Source organism: Pinus tabuliformis, chromosome 5_2 (genome assembly GCF_031772625.1).
Source record: "Pinus tabuliformis cultivar Carrire ecotype Pingquan chromosome 5_2, CPIR1, whole genome shotgun sequence".
In the NCBI taxonomy this organism is placed as follows: Eukaryota; Viridiplantae; Streptophyta; class Pinopsida; order Pinales; family Pinaceae; genus Pinus; species Pinus tabuliformis.
This window is the reverse complement of record NC_142306.1, coordinates 70,694,511-70,701,021: the sequence shown is the minus strand read 5'-3', so window position 1 is coordinate 70,701,021 and position 6,511 is coordinate 70,694,511. Positions and strand designations below refer to the sequence as shown.

Below are 6,511 nucleotides of genomic sequence, written 5' to 3'. Positions count from 1 at the left end.
AAATGAGTGAGAAAGGGCTTGATGCAGTCGCTCTGATTGACACTAGGGACAGTTGTAATCCCTGCATATGGGCGTGAGGAGGACACGGGTCATTAGTGTCGATCTTGTAAACTGGGATAAGAAAAAAATTTGTGGGAAATGATGCAAAAGGGAATTGTTCTACTCATGAAGCGGGACACAATGGGAGTTTCTTCATGATAGGAAAGAATGTCGAGTACACTATAAAGGTCCTCCAGGATCATGGATGGGGAGTACAGGGACAGTGACAAAATGATGTGTAACACTAATCCAAAAATTCTTTGTACCACACATTGGATCATGGACCTTAAATATGTTTTTCTTTCCTATATACAATGGAATGCTTCACCAGTTCTAAGCATTTATTTCCCATAGGCTATTTGTCATCATTGAAATTTTAGCAAACTTCAGTTTCACTTTTTTTCCTTGTATAAAATTCAGTGCATGTGAGACAAATGAAAGTTAAAAAATCATTGCATTCAAATGTCAATCATATACTATCATAGAAATTGGTTTAATTTATCTTTCATGAAACGTGGATTTCAAAAATTTTATTTGTTGTAGTCAAATTTCCCCATGGTTAGTAACATAAATATATACCTTCAACTTCATGAGTTTGAACCATTCACTGAAAGTAAATTGAAGCAATGCCATGGACAACTAAAAAATTTCATGGAAATTTTATAAGGATTAATTTTATCTATCTGCCAATCAAAATTGACCATCACGTCTTGTAGTTGCTAAGTCAAAGGTTCACAATTTTCTAGTGATTGGATCAATATTTCTAAAGTTAGTATTCATTAGTTGAAAGATATGAAAGAAATTAATGGATTGATTCATTTTTCTACTGAAGATATAAGTATTATAGGAGCCATATTATAAAAAAATATTTCCTCTCTATCCTTGTAGGTTAAAAGTATATTAATTCTCTCTCAATAACAGTGCATGCTTTAGGAAGGAATTGAAAATAAAATCAATATGCAAGGTGAGTTTTGGCATTTAACTTAAAAAGTTCAAATAAACAAGACAAGCACACATGTTAAGATATCAAATTGTTTACCAAATTTAACAACATACACAAAACAAAGTGATATGATTGTTTCCAATAACGCTGATAGAACAAGTAGAATTGAAGACTTTGTTAATTGGGTTATACAATTTTTTATGGAATGGCCTTCTAGATTTATAGGGAGAAAAAACAACATGCCCTGGAAAGATCCCACACAGAACATGGTACTCATAATGTACTCAATTTTCCTTCAGATAATGGCAATGGTGAGAAGTTATATTTAATTTAGTCATTACCTTCTTCTCAAAAAAAACTTTGTAGCTACTCATTACCTGCTTCTTGACAAATCCGCAACCTAGATAGTTGACAGTTTCAATGTAATCTAAGAAATAGTATGTCTACTTTAAGCATCCATGAAATGTAGTGATGGGGCTTCTTTTAAGGCTAATAAAATGTCCTTTTTTGTTTCAAGAGGTAGGTCCAGATAATCCAGACCATTACTTGCCAAATCAACAACCTGAATTTCCAAAATAAGAAACATAAGTAGATTTACATTTAAGAGCACAAAAAAAAAACGTGTCCTCTTCAAAGAATAGGTTTGATTAGCTAAATTTCCTATTGAATCCAAGGGATTATTAAATACAAGTGTGTTTGCTTCATCATGAACTACATGATACTTGCAACATTTCAACAATGATCCTTTTTTACAAGTGCTCCAAGACAGGGTCAGTCCAATTCATAAGCCTAAATAATGAGAGATCATCCCCAATACAAAGGACTTCAATAAATGTGGCTCAGTCTACATCTCCTGTTTGCAAAATCTCTACAACACATTTCCAAACACTCTAAAAAATAGTACCATGTCTTGATCTACTAGAAGATTAATTTTCAGTGCTAGTGTCCAAAGTATTTGGTCTTGAATTTTCTTTTATAGATTCCAACTCTGTTTTTCCATCCTTCCCTGTAACCCATATAGAAAATATACCAAATATCCTTAATTAATAGTCTATAGATTGATATCCAATTATTGTTTGGGTTGATTCAGTTGCATTTGTTGGATATCCGGTTTACAAATTAAGTTCCACGTGAGTGATTCCGAGGTTCAGGAATTTGATGTAATGGAGATCCCTAGCCGGTAGATCCATAAAAACACATTGTGAGATATTGTGTTGTCATTCGTAACGGATAGGATCGAGGAAGGGATACGAAATACACGAGACTAGGCAGACCTTGGCCAAATGTATTTCTACCATAACTCACATCAGGGATATTAATCTCAGGGCCATTACCCAGGTCCACATTATGTTCAACCCGCACCTTCCAGATTCCTTTTGGGGTGCTACAATGGACACAACACACAACACGTCTTATGTGGTGGGTTGCCTCTATCTTTCATCCTCTATCCCATTGCCCTCGAACAAGAACCAATGCAGAGCCGACCAGGGAGAGGCACGATCAAATTGTAAATGCAAACCCCTAAAATTCGAGACAAATTCAACCATAAAATGCCAGAGGGTGAATTTCAAGAATGTTAGAGGGTGAAATAGCCCCTAACCAGTGCCATTTCTAGAAATTGGGGTGATGGAAAGAAAATCCCACCTACAAACAATTTTTTCAAGGTGAATCGAGCTTGGATCGAAATATTGGATAGGTGAAATATGTTTTCTCCGACATATTTTCCATAATATCAGTGGCTAAAATAAATATTTATTTATTTTTTGAATAATTTTTAGGCGAACTATACAAAAAGGATGCAATATAAAAAAAAATTCGCCCCTCCAAAGTATTAAACCCCTTAAATTTCATGCTTAGGCTAAGATTCGCCCCTAAAATTTTCTATGTATAAGGGAAATATATTTCAGGTTGCCTCACATTGATAATTAATATAATTTAGGTTTATAATTAGTTAATTAAATTTGGTTCAATATTTTTATTAATTTTGTTTAATAAAGGCTTCCAAGTATTGCTAGGTTTTAGACCATCATCTCTATTCATTGTGTTGCCTCTTTTTTCTATTTCAATGACCTCTTTTACTCTCTTTTTTAAATAATTTTCTTCTTTTTTAATTAGTTTTTAATTTTCCATGAAAATGTAGTGTGAGGAGGAGTATGCGTATTCCACAAGGGATTATTTCATTGTCTTATTCCAATATATGTTTGTTATGTGTTATTTTAATCTTATGCCAACTAACCTTCTAGTTTCACCTCTATACTCTTTTTCGCAAGAACAAGAAATTGAGTATACTCCTTTGTGTTGTTTTAGGTCAATTAAATATTTAATAGAATCAATCATTTTCCTAATGGTGTTTGGATGGTTAAAAGTAACATTAATGTTTTCTTGTTTATAATTTTTGCAATTTTATTAGTAGTTCCTCTTATATAGGGCAAGGTGATTAGGGGTGTCTGGAGAATTTCTTTTTTGAATTCGACGCCATATTAGTCTAGTCCAACAGGGTTGACAATTTGTTTTGTCATTATGGGCTTAGATTTCCAATGATTTAGCATCAGATAATCGACGCTATAATAAGTTTGTGCAAAGGGAGTGTTATGGCTCTGACACTTTGTTCCATCGGTAAAACGTTGGATATCTGACAGTTTCCACTTAACGTCGAATATCCAGTAGGTTTGTAAGAATTAAAAATACATATATAATTTGATACAGGGAACTCGATTAGATCTAGCCAGAGTTAATTGAGCCTCCCTATATATCTATATGGATGGATCTATATGTTTCAACTCATACCTTCTCAAAACTCTTTTGCTCCATGAGATAGTGGGATGGGGAGACTTGTTCTTCAAGGCACTCATAATGATATGGTGGAAAGAGAGGCAAGATATGTAGCATATGTTGATTAGGCTCCCCAAGTTCCATTATATCGATCTCACATAGTATTTCCTCATCGTGCACTATTGGTTAATGCTTATTATTTGTAATCATCATATCCTTATTCATGTCTGTATCTGAGGCATTCTCTACCTCCTTCTAATCCAATTCCAGTGAGAAATGGGATGGTATCTCGTATTGATTATTGTGCAACAGATCCAAGGCTTCAATATCTACACCATTGGAGAATAAGAGAACATGGTTTTAGAGAAGAGTTATCTTCATGAGATCAGTAGAACTTATGTTCCAAGATAGGATAACTACAATGAAGCTTCCCTTCATATAGATTAATTTACATCTCCTCCAGGGAATTCATATCCTTCACTACTAGCATCATCTTCATTGTGTCAGTATTGGCTGAAATATATATGGATGTTTTGGTAGCTAACCTTTTCAAAATGACAATCATTGGAGACTACTATTATAAGAAGCATGATAGAACAATCTACATAGACATCACTTTCGGAAAAAAAGGCTATTTGTTGATCACTGGTGTCAATTTTTACAAGCCAAGCATAACAAAGTTATTTCTAAGGACACATGTTGTAAGATCATTAGGTGTTTTGGCTAGTACCTAGAGATTTCAAGGAGATACCGAACCTAATGGCTTGTCTCCTTAATTGAAAAATGTATTCTTGCACCACTTATCACTATTCTTACCTAATCTACTACCATTTTATGAGTGGCTCCTCTTCATAGAATGTGCAATAAAGATGTAACGTCAACAATTTCTTGAAGTCCTCCCATTTTGTAATCATGGGATTCTTTCCTAGCTTCAATCCACCCACATAGCTCTCTGATCACAATAGAGCATATCCAATTATCTTCGACCAAGCAACAAAATTCTACCGCATTTCTTGGATTTGATAAAGGCAAAAATAAACTCCCATTTATTTCAACTAACTATTTAATACTTTAGTGTTAACTTGTCCATCAAACATGGGTATTTCAAGCTTCACTTCAACTCTCAAAGGAACATTAGAAGATGAAGAAGATGAGTTTTTTTTACCCAATTCACTAGGTTTCTTACCTTTGATACCTTACCTTCTTCTTGCTCGATCATTACTGAATTTTCTTACTTAACCTTTTGCACTTGTCATAATATAACCCATACTTTATTCCTACATCCAAAACTATGTAATAAAAAACAAAACCACCCAATAAAGTAGATGAAGACCAAAATTATGCAAATTATAGCCATCAAATGACTAGAATCAAAATATTGACCACAATGTCTCACTGAGAATCTTTAAATATAAAAAAATGCAACAACAAAGTGCTACTTACAAAATCCATCCAAATTGTCTATAGGTATATGAGTTCTAAGAGTATTAGAAAAACAAGCTTAATAAAATATGTGATAATTTAGCCGACCTACTTAATTTCCACAAAAATGAGTATTCATATACTCTTATGCATGAACAAAATGGTCACATAAAGGACCAATTCATAAATATTAAAATGATACAATAGGTATTGTCTTCCTCATTTAAAACCTTCAAAGCTATTGTGCGATCATATGAATCTGACCTACCCATACTTGAGAGACACATCCCAACAAGTAGATAAGCATAACCCTGCATGAAACATGATTTACCAAATTAGTGAAGAGTATAGAACTTTAGAATTTTCTTGTACTCCTAAATTAATCTATTTAGTTGTGTTTACTACAAGGATTTTGAGAAAGAAAAAAAGAGTACTTATTGAACATCACTTGTTGAATAACTTGAGCATAATCTATGAAAAAACCTTTGCGACCATTTTCATCTAGAATTTTTTGCAAAGGTATATTTTGTAATGCAACCAATGTCATTTCATAACAGTTTGAGATTTAATTAAGGAAATAAAAATATCTTCAAGCATGAAGATAGAGACAGATGGAAAACTGCCTCATGTTGTCCCTCCTATTATGGTAGTGCTGGCTGTTGCAGTTGAACTTGAGCCCTTTTAGGTTGGCTGATATGTGTATGCTGGAATCATCTTTGTTTTTGGTCTTTAACTGATACTCTTTAACTTGTTACTCTTTGACCTTGTTTACATGTTTCATCTGGCTGCCATTTAGATTTACTGTGGTAACTTATAGTAAATCTGTCACCTTTTCCCACCATTCATCTTCTGGTAATTTTACTTTGAGCATTCTCCTATAGATCTCGTCCGCCTCAGTGTATTTGGCAAAATTTGGCTTGGTGACAAATAGATGTTTCACCTCATGATCTAGGAAAAATAGATTTTCTAAAGTATCATACAATAATTTCCTTGTTGGCAATGCTTTGATTCCTGAAGTGCTGGCCTGTTCCTTGGAAAATTTCTTTAATATTTCCACATAGTCCAATTGGGTCATAAGTTTTTCATGGATGACCATAGGACTTGGAAGGCCTTTATCCCTCAAAATTTGAAACTTTGCCATGATTCTGTCAATGCCAACCTGCATGTTATGGCATTTTCCCTCCAAGTTAAGCATAATGTTTCTTTTAGAAAGAACCTTTTTGACTTTAATGATGGATTCAGTTCTATCCTCCACACCAAGCTCATTCAGTTCATGCTTGTTCTTGCTGTTCAAGAAATGGATGAGTTGATTAGCATCCTCAGGTAGGTCTCCTA

At 33.9% G+C, this 6,511-nt stretch overlaps 1 pseudogene; it reads right to left on the bottom strand.

The window, feature by feature from the left end:
- Positions 1-1,355: 1,355 nt before the first annotated feature.
- LOC149157591 (TORTIFOLIA1-like protein 1) lies at positions 1,356-6,251 on the bottom strand (annotated as a pseudogene).
- Between the last annotated feature and the right edge of the window lie 260 nt (positions 6,252-6,511).